Source organism: Candoia aspera, chromosome 2, assembly GCF_035149785.1.
Source record: "Candoia aspera isolate rCanAsp1 chromosome 2, rCanAsp1.hap2, whole genome shotgun sequence".
In the NCBI taxonomy this organism is placed as follows: domain Eukaryota; kingdom Metazoa; phylum Chordata; class Lepidosauria; order Squamata; family Boidae; genus Candoia; species Candoia aspera.
In genome coordinates, this window is record NC_086154.1 from 113,265,374 (window position 1) to 113,282,161 (window position 16,788).

Genomic DNA, 16,788 nt, shown 5'->3' on the forward strand with positions numbered 1-16,788 from the left:
AGACTGGAATACGAAAGTTGGAAATAGTATGGATTGTATGACCTATGAAAGAGAAATGAAGCAGGAGAGCACCTTATCAGTTTCTGCCAATCCAGTGATTTTATTGCTAACATGATCTTCCAACAACTGAAATGGTACCTCTATACATGAACACCACCAGAGAGAATACATAGAAATCAAATTCAATATATTATTGGTACTAGGAGGTAGAAGAACACAGGTATAACAGCAAAAGACATTACCCGGTCTGGCTGTGGAACAGATCACAGACTGCTCGTGTGCAAGTTCCAAGTACAGCCAAAGCAGAAGGCCAAGTTTCCATAATACAGTTTTGAACATATACCCACCATTTTCAATGAAAACATCAGGAATTACTTTGATGTCCTAAACCTCATTGATAGGGAACCAGAGAAACTGTGGAATGAAATCATAGAACTTGTTAAAGATGAATGTAATAAGAGATTGCCAAAGACCAAGAAAAAACAAACAAACAAAAAAAGCAAATGGGATCAACAGATAATGGGAATTGCCAAGAAGAAAAGAGAACCACATTTAAAAAAGACCGAGATTTCAGGAAGGAACTTACAGAATTTCAAATAATTGTTAGAAGAGACAAGAAGCAGTATTACATCAGTGTCTGTAAAGATACTGAAGATGGAGACAGACATGGACAAACAAGAAAAGTGTTCCAAAAGATCCCCAAATTCAGGAGATTCTAACCTCAAATTGGTATGTTAAAGGACATCAGTGGAAATATCAATTGATTCAAAGAAATCAATTGCAAAGAAATGGCAAAAATACTTTATAGTAGAATGTCAACATCCAAGATACCTTAGAAATATTCCCTATTTATAAGAACCTCTAGTGCTAAAAGTTAATGTGAGGGGGTTACAATTAAGGTATGCTACAAACCATAGACCAGGATGCTGAAGCACAAGGTTGGTTTATTATACAACATATACACTTCTAATGTGTTAAACCTAATACAGTACATACACGTAGCTACTTACCTGTGCCTGATAATACAGTTATAAGTGATAGTGTGTGACAATACTTAACCATGTTAAAAGTTTCCCTTTTACTCCATGTTCTTAACTGCCCACCTTTTATAGAAATAAAGGCAGGTATTGCCACAGTGCTTTCCTAGTCTTCACCTTTAAGGACTCAGAATTCTGCTCCTTTTATCTAGGGCTTAATGTCTTTTTACCTTATGTTTAGCCCTATATTATCCTCCACCTTCCAGCCCTTATACTTCAGTAGGTCCTGCTGGAAGTTGAAGTAGCCTGGTAATGGCTCCTTTTTACTGAGTTGCTTCTTCATCTCTCAGTCCTTATCAGTTTGTAGGAGGGAGAAAACAATTATTTGTTGTTGGCTGGGCTGTAGCTGATGTGTGTCTCTGGAAGGTTTGTGAGGCTATAAGGCTCTGCTACTCCTTTCTCAGTTATAGTAGTTTCAGAGTCTCAGAGCTCACTCCACCTCCTCCATGCACAACCGGCTGCTTTTAATCCTCCAACACAATTTCCTTTCTCTCTCCCACTGACACCCACACCCTGTGCTTTCAGTGCTTCCCTTTTATTTCCCTGCAGTACAGGTGTGGTCCTTTGCTTTCTTACTGATTATGCTACTCTGAAACCTGAAAATGCTCTAGAATGAAAGCTAAGGAGCACAGTGAAAAAAATGGGACGATTAAACATAAAGGGGACCAAACTAAAGACAACAGGTACAGCAACCAGCCTTAGAAATGCAAATGAAGACTCTGGCGGATAGCTTCTGCCCTATCAACAGTAAAAGACCCAGCAGTCAAGAAATATACCACAGATTAGGATTTGGTAAGGTAGCAATGAAACTACCTTGGAAAAAATATTCAGAGGCTGTGATGTGTCAATACCTACAAACAGAATCATGCAGACAATGGTTTTCCCTGTGATAATCTATGGAAGTGAAAGCTGGAGTTTGAAAAAGCAGGATCGATAGAATATTGTTGCTTTTGAGCTTTGGGGTTGGAGAAGACTCTTGAGAATACTGTGGATAACCAAGTAATTGATCCTAGAAGAAATCAATTCAGAGTTCTCACTTGAGGCACAAATGATCAGACTCAAATTATCATTATTCTGGACATATTATGCAAAGACTCTCTTAAGAAGTCCATAATGCTGGGAAAGATGGAAAAACAGAGAAGAGGAGGACAACTAGCAGAAAAGTGGATGTATTTAATTATAGCAGCAGTGAGTCTACCATTGGGAGATGTGAAGAGTCAGGTTGGGGATAAATTATCTTGTAGGAGGTCTATTTATGTGCTAAGAATCAACACTGACTTGATGGCACATAATCAATTAACATACTGTACTGTATGCTAGGGACTAACATGGTTAGCGGCATCTGAAAGGAGCAGCAGCCCAAATTCTTTGCAAAAAGGGCATCTCAGAGAGAGAAGAAATGAGGTAAGACTTTGCAATTTGGATATATGCAGCAATCACCATGATTGCTGGACCTGCATTTTCTTTCTTACTGATTAGACAGGTTTGGTTCTGATGTTATGAGAAATTATTGGGTCTGGATTGAACCACATTCCCATGCATTATGCTTCACAATAGAAAGACATTTTAAAGTCAATCTGGAAAATTGTTGTTTTGTGTTTTTTGCTTCAAAAAAACTTTTAATAAATGCGGCCCCTGTATTACAAGTCCTGTAACAGATTTCACTCTGCAGAGTCCTTTCCAGTTTGCTATCAGAGGAAAACAGAAGGAAATTTTTGAGGCCTTCGTAATTCCTTTGAACATGGGACTACAGCTGTGTTGTTTTTTTCCAAACTCTGAGCTACTTACCTTTATTCCCAGAGCAAATTCCCAGCACACGTTTTAGAGATCTGTCAACTAGTCTACTCCTAGTCCTATGAGTGATGCCTGTATGTGTTCCTGGAGTGGAACGTATGAGGAGGAGGAGGGGAAACATCTCTGAAAAGTCCAAGTACACAAACCAGCTGCAGCTTCAGGGACCCTTGGCTGGAGTTCCGCAGCAGAGAAGTCTGCAGTTGATCAGTTCTGCCCTGAAGAACATTTTAAAATAATTCATGGGCCATGGGGGTAATGCAGCCAGCACAAACAGCTGTAACAAAGTATCAGAGCCAATGCCTTGAAGTCTTTATAACTCAAAAACTTCACGTTGCTGCCAGTCTGCACATTTGCCCTGCTGTAAACACACACATATAACAGGATGTTCACTTCAAATATAGCCTCTTTATTTTTAAGCCCACATCCATCTAGTTTTCTTTTATCCCACAGTTTAAGTCTTCTATTTCCCCATGGCTACCAAGTTTACAGTTGAAGCTCTAAAAGTCTCTTCAACTTTATAAGGAAAACAAACATAAGTAATAACTCAGTAATTTGGTAAGTATTTACAGAACACCTTCAAGATTGATATTTCCCTTAGCTTCTGTATCTAATTCCTTCAGCCAATATAGAGCCTTTCAGGGATAGAACAAGAGAGCATACTAGGACTGTAGAAGCAAAGGAATCAAAATAGTCTTGTCCAGGTGACCTGAAGACAATGAAAGGTATCACCAAGAAGGGGATTCCTGGAATGAGATTGTTGAACTTAAAAGCATCAATGCACGGCAATTGCTTTCTTGCTCCTGAAAGACTACACAAATAATAGTATCTATGAGACAAATTTCACTTCACATAACAGCACACAAGCTTATTCATTTTGTTAGATTTAGACACTGCCTGACTCCAAAATGACTCTAGGTGTCTCACAATTTAAAACAAAACAACATACAACATACAATATAAAATAGACAAAATTAAAATATACAAAATCAACATCTGTCTGGACAGCGCACTATATATACAAAAGATACATCTAACAACAGGACTGTATCCACCCTTCTTTAAGGCCTGGGAGAACAGCTAGATTTTCAAGGCTTTTTGAATGCCATCAGGGTGGGAGCATGATTCTCTAGGGAGAATCTGATTCCAGAGGGCAGGTGCTGCAACAGAAAAGGCATACTTCCTGGGTTCACCAACAATCTAGATGGTGTTGTTTAATCAAGGGGACCTGGAGCATGCCAGCTCTTATGGGAGTGGCAAATACCATGGTGTGTAGACGATCCCTCAAATAACCTGGCCCTATACCATGTAGGGCTTTATAAGTGATTAGACAACCTGTGACCTGCTGGGTCATTTCAGAGATATTTCCTTACCAGATTCCTCAGTGCTTCCAACAATGGCAGAGCTTCTAATGTATTGGAAAAGTTCTTAAAAATTCAGGGAGAAATTCAGAGATGTATCTCCCTTGAAAGTAGTCAATGTTGAACTGTATTGCACAGTCAAACATGAAGAGTTGACCACAGGAAATGTTTTACAGTAATTTCTATGTCATTAAATGTTTTATAAAATTTGCCAAATTTCTATTCCATGGGAGTCATGAGTCCTGGATTTTGGATGCATTCTGTAAGTTAACCTATTTGAGGTACCTTGGTTCAAAAATTGTTGGCCTACAATGCACTGTTTCGCCCAGTTAAAGGTTACAGACATGAGAATTTTAATAGTATATAGATAACCAGCAGCTTGAATTGCCTTCAGAGCACAATGGCAACCAATGTAGCTCACGAAGCAGGACCATCCCAAGGCTTGCCCATCATTGCCCACACCACTGCATTCTGAACCAGTTGAAGCTTCCAGGTGGTCTTCAAGGGCAGCCTCATGTAGAGCGCATTGCAGTAGTTAAGCAACAAGATGACTTTGGCATAAGTGACTGTCTGAAGAGCCTCCTATCCAAGAAGGGGTACAACTGGCAAACAAGATAAAGCTGTACAGCAGCCTTCTTGGCCACAGCTGCCATTTGTTCTTCAAGTAGAAGCTGTGAGTCCAAAATGACCCCCAGATTGTGCACCAGTTTTGAATGGGGAAGTGCAATCCCATCCAAGATTAGAGATGGATAATCCCTGGATCTGGGGACTCCTAATATCCATAGCCACACAATCTTGGTAGGACTATGCTGGAGTTGGTTTCTCCCCATCTAGACTGCATAGCCTCCAGGGACTGGGCCAGGACCTAAACAGCATCACTTGGCCATATCAGGGTTGAGAGAGATAGTAACACACACAGCCAGCCAAACCAGAGACTCTGCTATCAACCAACACTTTCAGACCTCATCTCTATCATTTCCCCAAACAGTTGTATGTTTATGTATCACCTAATTTTTCATCAGAACAAACAGAAAAGTAGCAACTTCTTTGGTAGAACGATAGACTGTTCTTGTTAGTTAACAGCTATTTATGAACAGTTGAAAATATATACTACTGATTAGTCTATCTCAATAATGTACAGTTGTTCATATGGTTTATTTTACAATTGTATGGATTAGGACCACATTCCTAGGTTTAGCATGGTGGATGGCCTTTGCTGGCACTTTGATTTGGGGAGTTAATTCAACTTAGTCCTACTGGACTTCCCAGTGGTGTTCAATATCACTTCTTGCAGAGCACTATACTAATACAGTGTGCTATCTTGATATTGCAGGATAGCCTCCATTTTAAAGTTGCTGACTTGGCTGCTGGCAGGCTTCCAGGTCCAATTCAGTGTGCTGACTATCACCATTAAGGCCCTGTACAGCATAGCACTGAGATGTATTAGGAACTTCCTTGCCAAAATTGACTCTGCCAGTCTGGTACAAATATTCAGAGAGGGCCTGCTGGGAGTCCCTCATCCTCAAGCAGCACACTCAGGTGTGGACAAGGTGGAAGGCTTCTCAGTAGTGGCCCCCACACTACAGAATACTCTCCCCTGAGAAATATGTGCAGCTTCATCCCTCGCATTTTACAAGGCTATGAAAACCCTCCTCTTTCAATGTGCATTTGTTCTTGATTGATAGTGGGTGACCACTTATTTCAGAATTACTTTGTTCTTGCCAATTCCTCCCCACTTTTTTTTTTTTTTTACTTGTACATCATCCAGAGTCTCAGCTGATTGGGGCAATTCATAACTACTGTAAATAAACAAACGCGGTACAAAAACTTTACAAGCTTCACATCTTTTTCTTTTTAAAAACACATTTTTTGTTAACTGGCATGTGTTGCTCCTTCATACTCATCACCTATTTTTCTCTTTCTATAATAGCACAGATAACTGTTATAATGTATCTCCTTCACAAGAATCTCACACCAGAATTACCTTGTGTGAGATGGGCAGCCATATAAATTTGATAGATAAATAAATAATAAACATGTCAGAGCAAAAATATCAAGATTGAACACTAACACTGGGGAATCATTAAACTGAAATGGAGTGGGATGGATCACTTGACATCAGCGGAGCATCAGATCTTCTACTAGCCATCATTATTAACAACAGGGTGTAAAAGTCAGATACTGCCCTTAAAGTTACAGCATAATCTTGATTCAAAGGCAAGCCAATCAATATTATAGTTATACAAGTCTATGCTTCAGCTACAGATGCAGAGGAAGCAGAAGCTGAACGGTTCTTTAGCAACTTATCACATCTTGCTGACCGGAAAAAGATGTCAATGGAATGGTAACATTGGAAGTAAAAGAGCATGTGGATTAATGGGATAATCTGGCCTAAGTATTCTGTCAAGAAACTTAAATGTTTATAGCAAATACCTCCCAATAATTGAAGTGACAGATATCACTGGATGGATAACACCAACATCAAATTGACTATATGCTCTGCAAGTGAAGATGGAGAAGCTCTACTCAGTCAACACAAACAAGACCTGCTGCTGGCTTGAACTCCAGTCATAAACATCTGTGATACAACTTCAGCAGTATTTCACATGAAAATGTGTTGAAGGTACAGGACAGTCTTAATAGATTAGATATGAAAAATAGAGTGTTTGAAGAATTCTGGACTGAAATTCATGACAGTATTAAAGATGAAGAAAGCAAAATATCCTGAGATGCAAAAAATAAAAGAACACAAAATGTACATCTATGATACACTGAAATGTAGGTGAAAATGGAAAATAAAAGACAATATAGGAAAAATTGCCCAACTAAACATTTAATTCCAAAGAAAAGCAAGAATAAAAATAAGCAATGCAAAGAAATTTAAGATAACTGAATGGGAAGAATATAATATCTATAGAGTATTACGAAATTACAGAAACAAAAGGAACCTTTTATGCAAAAACAGGCACATAAACGGCAAAGACGACAAAGATTTATTGGAGAAAGAAGAGATGACACAATATATGGAGGAGCTGAACAAAACAGATCCTAACATTAATGACATATATAAAGATTTGATCACTGAGCTACAGCTGGACAATCTGGAACAGTGGTTCTTAAACTATTTGATCCAATTATAACTTTTTCTGGTCTCGAATAATGTCATTACCCCCCTCGCGCCAAAAAACCCTCTTGTTTTACAAGTGTTTCAACAGCAGCAGTCCCAAACCAAATCCTTGACTCACAAACAAGCAATTACAAATCGTTCCATTACCCCAGGATTTGCCCAAATTACCCCCTTGGGAGTAATTACCCCAGTTTAAGAACCACTGTTCTGGAAAGGAAGTTAAATGGGCCCTACAACAACAAAGACGCAGGATTTATTGAAATATCAGCCTATCTATTTAGGACTTTGCAAGATGATGCAATTAAAGTGCTCTTGCAGTTTTTAAGCAGCTAGGGAAACCCAGCAGTGGCCAAGGGACTGAAAAAGATAATTTCATATTCCAATACCAAAAAAAAAAAAAAAAAGTCAGTGATAAGGAATACTCAATCTACTGAACTGCACTTATCTCACATGTTAATAAGATAATGCTCAAGATGTTATAATCCAGAATCAGCAATACATGAAACAAGAACTGCCAGACATACAAGCTGGATCTCAAAGAGGTAAAGACACCTAAGATCACATTGCTAACATCTGATGCATAATGGAAAAGGCAAGAGGGTTCCAAAAAGATGTTTATTTTTGCTTATTAATTGTACTAAAGCTTTTGAGTGTGTAGACCTAAACCAATTTTGGGTAGTCCTTAAAAACATGTGCATACTGGGCTACTTCATTTGCCTATGGAAGAATGTGTTCGATGGCCAGGAAGCAATAGTTAGAATGGAATGTGGAGCAGCTAAATGGTTCAAGATTGGGAAAGGAATACACTGAGGTTGTATATTGTTTCCTTACTCATTTATATAATCATATACAGAATATATCATGAAAAATGCTGAACTAGAAAAAATGGAAATTAGAATTAAGGTTGCTGAAACATAAACAATCTCAGATATGCTGATGATACCACTTTGACAGGTGGAAATTAGAAAGACTTAAAGGTGAAACAACAGAATACAAAAGTTGGCCTATTGCTGAATATTTAGAAAAAGGTAATGTCAACAGATAATGTCAACCAATGCAAAGATACAAAGAAGATGCTGTAGTGGTAACAGAATTTATTTTTGTGGGCTCAGTATGTCATAGGGATGGTGCCTTTAGCTATGAAATAAGAGACACCTGCTACTTGGAAGAAAGACTATGTCAAATCTAGACAAAAACTGCATAAATGTTACACTGAGGACAGAGTTGCTAAGGCCACAGTTTTCCGAACTGTTAACATATGCCTATGAATCACCGCCCATCAGAAAGACTGAATGAAGAAAGATCAATGTCTTTAAATTATGGTGCTGGAGAAAATGGTTGAGAATACCTTTGTAAGAGTTCTCAGACTGATAACATTCAAGAAACTACTACATAAACAACCAGCTGCAGACGTCTTCATTATCAGTGAAGAGAACCAGCCCCCTTCTGGTGCACCATTAAGGCTGTGAGGAGGAGACTCAGAAAGACTCCATCCTAATGCACACTGAGATATATTGGTCCTAACTGGAAAGTTCATCCACTTACTGGAATTATCATATTCCTACAACTTTCATATCAATAAATCTTGCTAAAGAGAACTCTCTGAGAACAGTGCTTGGAAAAGAATCATTTTTAGTTCAGGCAGCTGCCAAAGGGCCTCACAACCTTGGACCACAGGAAGACAAATCATTCAATACTAGGTGAAATAAAACCTGGCTGCTCACTGGAAGCACGAATACTGAAACCAAATCTGAAATGTTCTGGACACAGAATACAAAGGCAAGACCCATGGGAGAAGATCCTGATGCTTGGAAAAATGGAAGGCAATCAAACAAGGGGCTGACATAAGATGCTAGCTAACATCACCAATGATTCAAGCATGTGCTTATAAGAATTCAAAGCAGTTACTGACAGATCAGTGACTGGCAGAACAAAAACATGCATCCCATTTTCATTTTATGCTAGTGTAAAATATGCATGCATTCAAACCCACTGAGATTTAATGGATATTCTATTTAACAGGTTTATTTATTTGGTAAATTTATATAGCCTCCCATCTCACATACATGACTTTGAGCAGCTTACGAAGTTAAAAACACAAAACAAATTCAACAAAATAACCAAAAACGTAACAAAAGTCATTTAAAAACAAACAAAAAACAATTAAAAAACATAATCTGCAGGAGAGCACATTCAATTCCCCCAGTAATACAGCCACTTTGCAGGCTCCATACCCATGTTACCAGATCCCCATGCCAGATGGGGGATCTAGTATAATCTAGATTATCTAGATAAACTGCTTCCTCTAGGGAATTCTGTAGCTGGTTCCCAACTACCATCTCAACAATCTTTCTCAAAAAAAGATGGCTGGGGGCTAGCCATAGCTGTCACGTACATCCAGCTCTTTTTGTGTGGGGGGGGGCTCTTAAGAAGAGGGTGGACCATAGTCTTCTTCAAGTAAGGCACTGACCACTTGCTGGATCCAGTCAGGCATACCCTCCTCCACCCCACACAGAGCCTGGAAGGGCTTAAGTCTAGCTGACAGGTGGAAGAGGTTAATTTAACAGTAAGAGCAGTTCGACAGTGGAACCAAATCCCTCCAAAAGGTGGACGGTGATCAGTTGGCAATGTGGGTTCTTGCACTAAATAAGCTAGACTCAAAGTCCCTTTCCAACTGCATGATTGTACACACTGATGCAGGAAAGCTTCTGTCCCAATCTTCCATTTTTATGGAAGAGGTGTAAATAATAAGCCACAAATATTCAAGAGTAATCTAACAGGATTAAGTTTTTAAGTTTTAATACTCATGTATTTTAAAGATTTGGAGAGTAACTTATGGATGGCTCTTCATGCATGAAAAGAAACAGACTTATAGAAAAGGTGTTCATGAGAAGATCGTAAATGCGGTGGGAATTTGTATTACACACAACTGAAATAAGTTGAGACAATTTATTAAAACAGAGATAAAAAGATACATTCTTCTCAAGCCAGTAACACTGAATTTGACAGGTGTAGATAACTTGTTGAACCCCATTTGTGATGGGGACTGGGAACTGCGATAATCTTCAGAGTATCAGCATTCCTGTATATTCCCAGTGAAAAGGGAGAGACAAAATAAAACTCTGCAATCCAAGGAGGACATCAGAGACATCAACTTCCTATCTGAAAATAAAACTAATTAATCTTGTAAACTGCCAATTTGTTTTGCAAAGTGTTAGCTCCATCATGCCCAGTGGATTTTAATGTCACTTAAACATGGAAGATAAAGCCATTAATGGCTATGCCTATGGTACTACATAGATGAGAGACAATACATAGCTGAATATTAACTTCTGGAGAATATGTGTGAAAAGGTGCTATTTTGCTCAGTATATACTGTGAAGTTTGACATTTATGTCCTATTTCTAGCCTTGCCAGAGCCATCATAGTTGACCATTGTGGAAACAGAAAGCTGCAGACTACATACGATATTTAATCTATGCACCAGATCTTATTTCATATGCATGCGCTGAACTGTACTCTCAAGCCAGGCCAACAAAAATCTACCTGAACTAAAATAAATATCTTACTTACACTTAATCCACAGTTGTAAACAACCAAGTTTACTTTTACTGGTTCCAGACAGTAACTAAAAGGTCCTACTGAGACACTGATTTCCAAAGATTCAGGGGTTGAAGAGAGAGACAAAATATTTTGTCTGTCTGTCCGTCTGTCTGTCTATCAAATTTCTCTGCCGCTTATCTCATACATGACAACTCTGGGTGGCTTACAGATAATACATTAACAGTCAGTAAAAACAGTACAATATAAAATCAATACAATATAAATATAAATACCAATAAAAATATAAAAATACCAGATATAAAATGTAAAATTCAAGATGGCAATAGGGTTTTGTACTTGGCACAATCATAGTACCAGCCACCCCCAAGAATGGCTATCCCCCCTCCCATCCCAAGCAAGGTGGCATAGCCATGTTTTCACTCCTTTCTAGAACGCCAGGAGAGTGGGGGCCTGTCTTACCTCCAGGGGTAAGCTGTTCCACAGGGCAGGTGCCATGGCAGAGAAGGCCCTCCTCCTGGACCCTGCCAATTGGCAATCCCTCATGGACAGGGTCTGAAGCATGCCCTCTCTACCTGACTGGGTGGGACGGGTTGATATGATGGGGGTGAGGCAGTTCCTCGGGTAACCTGGACCCATGCCATATAGGGCTTTAAAGGTGACGACCAACAGCTTGAATTGGACCTGGAAGCAAACTGGCACCCAAAGCAGCTCGTGCAGCAATGGTGTTAAATGTGCCCTCCTTGGGGCTCCCAAGACTGCCCACATGGCCGCATTCTGGACTAGCTTCTGGATACTCTTCAAGGGTAGCCCCATGTAGAGCGCATTACAGTAGTCTATGCGGGAGGTGACCAGGGCATGAGTGACCATTCAGAGGGACTCCTGATCCAGGAAGGTGCGGAGCTGGTGTACAACATGAAGTTGTGCAAAGGCTCCCCTGGCCACAGCTGCCACCTGCTCTTTGGGCAGGAGCCGTGAGTCCAGGAGAACCCCCAGGTTCTGCACCGGGTCTGCTTGGGCAGTGCAACCCCATCCAGAACCAAAGATGGTAAGTTCCCGGATAACCGGGAGCCCCTAACCCACAGCCACTCCGTCTTGCCAGGGTTCAGCTGAAGCCTCTTCTTCCCCATCCAGACCCCCACAGCCTCCAGGCACCAAGAGAGGGTGGCCACAGCCTCACTTATGTCACCCGGGATGGAGATGTATAGTTGAGTATCATCAGCGTACTGATGATACCTCATCCCATGAGGTATCTCACCCAGCGGTTTCATGTAGATGTTAAAAAGGAGCAGAGAGAGCACCGAACCCTGCGGCACCCCACAAAGGAGGGGCCGTGGGCCAGATCTCTCGCTCCCTATCAACACCGACTGGGACCGGCCCTGGAGGAAGGAGGCGAACCAGCATAAAACCACGCCATCCACCCCCAACTCCCTGAGCCAACCATGGTCGATGGTATTGAAAGCCGCTGAGAGGACAAGAAGAGCCAAGATGGATGCACAGCCTCCATCCTGCTCCTGCCAGAGATCATCCATAAGTGTGCCAAGGCTGTTTCTGTCCCATATCTGGGCCTGAATCCCGACTGAAAAGGGTCCAATAATCCATTTTATCCAGGGCCCTCTGGAGCTGCAATGCCACCACTTTCTCAATCACCTTCCCTAGAAAGGGAAGGTGGAAGACTGGACAAAAATTGTTCAGAATGGTAGGGTTGTGATGGTTTCTTGAGGAGGGGGCGTACCAGCACCTCTTTGAGGGCTGCTGGGAACACTCCCTCCCCCAAGGATGCATTCACCATTGCCTGGACCCACCCACACATCACCTCCCAAGCTGCTTTTACCAGCCAGGAGGGACATGGATCTAATTGGCAAGTGGTGGCATTTACAGATCCGAGAACCCTGTCCACTTCCTTGAGTCCAACAGGATCAAACTGTTCCCAGACAACTGGGCAAGTCCGCTCCCTAGGCATCTTCCCAGACCCTGCTACATGCTTGGCATCCAACTTAGAATGAATCTGAGTGATTTTATCCTCCAGATGCCCAGCATACTCCTCAGCCTGGCCCTGTAAATGGATTTCTAAACCCCCCCTTCCCCAAAAGGGATTGGGTGATCTTAAACAGGGCCATCGGGTGGCAATCTGCAGATGCAATACGAGTGGAGAAATATTGACGTTTCTCTGCTCTTATCGCCACAAGGTAGGCCTTAATAGCGGTTCTAGCTTGCGTTCGGTCGGAATCAGTCCTCGTCTTCCTCTAGCAGTGATCTAGATGTCTCTTAATCCTCTTCAGAACCCTCAACTCCTCTGTAAACCACAGGGAGTGTCGGGTTCGACCAGACAAGGGAATAGAGGGAGAAAAAATATTTCGAATAAAGGATTGGGTGAAAGAAATGAATAATAAAGATCGAATAAGAGGGGTATTAAGGGGAAGAAAGATATCTTGGCTTAATTGTATACAATTAGAGAAATGGACTAAGAATTGGATAAATGAAAATAAAGAATGTAGAGGCTATACAAGATTTGAGAAGATGATTTTAGAGAGAGAAGATAAAGAAAATATAGTTGTAAAAGGTGAAACAAGTGAAATTTATAATATATTCTTAGAAATTGAAGATCAAAAGGATTATCTTAAATCAGTATGGGATTATGATTTAACACAACAAATAAGTAATCAGAGTTGGGGGAAGATATGGGATATGTGTATTTTAAAAACTATGTCTGTAAGGATAAAGGAAATTTTAAAAAAATTGATTTGGAGATGCTATTTGACACTTGTAAGATTAAATCAAATAGATAAGAAATATTCAGTATTGTGTTGGAGGGGATGCCAGGAATCTGGCACTTACCTCCACATGTGGTGGAGTTGCAGACAGGTACAGAAATTTTGGCAATTGGTATTTAAACAGATGAGATAACGGATAAATTTGGAGGTATGTCCAGATATAGCATTGTTATCAATATATGACAAGGTTAGACGCACTCAAGCTTCTAAAGATTTAATTACAAATCTATTGACAGCAGCAAGATTCATGATAGCTAGAAAATGGAAGGTAAAAGGTGATTTTCAAATAGAGGAATGGTATAAAGAAGTGTTGAATATTGTAATTAATAAGTTAACGAGTAATATTAAAGTTAGAAGGGGGTCACAGAGTTGAAATTATTATGCAGAGATATGGAATATATTTGTAGAATTTGTTTTATTAAAAGGGAAAGGATGTACACCTTCACAAGAATTATTATATTTCTGGAAAGAGGAACGATTAAGTAAAATATTGGTCCTAGGGGTGAGGTGCACGTTCTAAGGTTTTATACTATAATTATAATTATTAAATTTATATATTAAAGTAATAGAGGTGGTTATAAGTTTTTAAAGCTATGGATGTATGTGTTTAATAGAATAAAATAAAGTAATTCACTATATGCATAATGATGAAGAAATATTGAAATACCCACAATGGAGGAATGGATTGTAAAGATTGCAAAATTAGCAGAAATGGCAAAACTGACCTTGCTGATTGAAAAAAGGGTTGAGTATGGGATAGAAGAATTCTTTCTACTGTATTTTTAAAGAGGGAGGAACGATAATAAATTTGTAACTGCTGTAAAGAAGATCGGAAGTCCTCTCTCTCTCTCTCTCTTTTTTCCCCCCTCTCTCTCAAATTGTATTGCTAGGGTTGTAGTTCAACTTATTCTCATACTTACCTTTTTGCACAAAGAAACAAACCAAGCAAAATCCACAGAAGCAGTTGCCCCAATTCCTGTACTCTTCATGTTGAAACTCCAAAAAAGGATAGAGTGTATTACATATTCACTTCCACGTCTATGATATTATTGTTTAGCAATGATACTGAGAAAGCAAGCACCAGTCTCTCCACTCCGCCTCTCACAGTGATGCCAGAACAGGTCCGATAACAAAATCCGCAACTCCAACTAAGAAGAACGGGGCTTAGGTAAAACTGCCCAATAAATAACAGCATCCTATAAAAAGGGCATCTAATAACAACAACTTGCCAGGGACATGAAAGCTGGAACAGTGCCCGCATCAATTTTTGCCTGGGGAAAAAAAAAAGCCTCTTCGGTTTCTGCCAAGTTTTCAGATTTCTGACTAGTTAAACTGAACTATTACTACAGCAAGGGACCCCACCGAAGATGATTTATGCTAAAAATAGGAAGCAAAATGTCACTGAGAATCAGCTAATTTAAAACAGGAAAAGACAGCAACAGATCAGAATATTACAGCAGGTGAAATAAATAAGCTGGGGCAAATATTTTGAGAAAGATAATGAAACGCTTACTCCTCTTTAATGAGCATAGTGTGCAGGTTCACTACTGTTTCCCTACAGAAGGTAACTACCGTACCAATTACTTTTTGTTTAATCTCAGAATCTATGTCTCATCCTCCAGAGTGTTTACCCACTTTAAAAGAACAGTGAATTTGGATATACTGTATTCGTAAGACTCAAGCAACACGCCAGACTGGCATTTACACCAGAACACTATAATTTTCAGTACTTAGGCTCTGTCCACACACAATTTTGTTAGTATTCTCATAGGCCACAGAAATACGCAAAACTCCTATAATTCTCTTGACAAGGGAAGACATCAGCCAATTTCCTAAGACTGAGGCATGAGTGTTGTCTACTGACAAATACATACATGAAAAGAGATGTGTACTCAACACTGGCAGGCTTGATAACCAACTTACATTGGGTAACTCAGACTGCATTTCCGGCCCTGTTATGCATTCATGGTAAGAGCACCCACTAGGTCAGAAGAGACAGATTGTTCATTATTTTTCTAAAATGAAATGTGAGTGGGAAAGATGGCACTGACATTCTTTAAGGGTTAGGTGGTCATAACTTTCATACTATTTCAGTTGTGCCTAATGCATACACAGTAAGTGATGTGCTGCCAAGAAAAAGCTTCCTTAATTTATTTTCCCACTATTCCCGCCATATTCACGCATGGCAGTAAGGAGGTTCCCCATTTCAGCCTCCCTTATGCACCGTTGCCCAAATCTATCAATCATCCAACATTTACCCACCACTGCTTTCTCATAAATCATACAAAGTCTCTTCTGTAATTCAGTATGAGGATAGATAAAACCCTGGATGGATAAATGTTCAGCGTTGAAAAATACAATGTTTCAGTGCAAACACCAGTGGTGTTTTATTTTAATGTAGCACTGGAAATACACCCAAATTCACAGCTCTCCTTAAAAAGTAGTAATGTTCAAGCTCTGGATGTTTGGAAAGGAATAAAACCTAACTAGAAAGTAACCTCTTGATTTCTGAATATTTAAGAGTAGCCACCAACATTTCTCTTCAAGTCATCCAGTTTGTGAATTGCTTTCATCTTCTCCCAGCTTTTTCCAGCAGCCTGGGAAAGGGTGCATGAAGTCTGAATAGACTCTTTCCTGCTGATTTGGAAACAAGGGTTTTAAAAACTTCTAAGTCATCTAACCATTACACCAAAGACCCATCCTAAGCCTCAATTTCTTTCATCTTAATTTTGTTAGTAATGTTTTCCTGCACATCCAAACTCCCAGAGTTCTTTGGAGGAATCAGGTAATGCAAAATGCTCCATGATGCATTTAATTATTTAGGTCCTTCTGGTGTAAAATAGTGAATTAAAGCTTTTGTTGTTTCCAATACATCAATATGTGTTTTTTTCAGGAAAGTTTACATATTTATGATCCTAGGAAATGAACTAACACAATAACATCTCCCACCCAATAACATGAGAACAAAAGAAGTAGAGTGCATGACTGCTGGGACAAAACATTTAAAAGCAAATACATCCTAATTTTTATTGTAATTCTAATTACAGGATCTGGAGACTACAGATTGTGAAGTAAAAATTTTAAAATGCAGAAGCCTTGAGAGGAAGATGATCATTTTTTTTTTTTCCAAGCCAATA

At 39.7% G+C, this 16,788-nt stretch overlaps 2 protein-coding genes across 5 annotated transcripts in view; one reads left to right on the forward strand and one right to left on the reverse strand.

The window, feature by feature from the left end:
• The window catches only part of CENPX (centromere protein X), a 47,017-nt gene that overhangs the window by 29,458 nt on the left and 771 nt on the right, over positions 1-16,788 (forward strand). The gene's annotated exons all lie outside the window — the stretch shown is intronic.
• The window catches only part of ASPSCR1 (ASPSCR1 tether for SLC2A4, UBX domain containing), an 84,523-nt gene that overhangs the window by 12,404 nt on the left and 55,331 nt on the right, over positions 1-16,788 (reverse strand). The gene's annotated exons all lie outside the window — the stretch shown is intronic.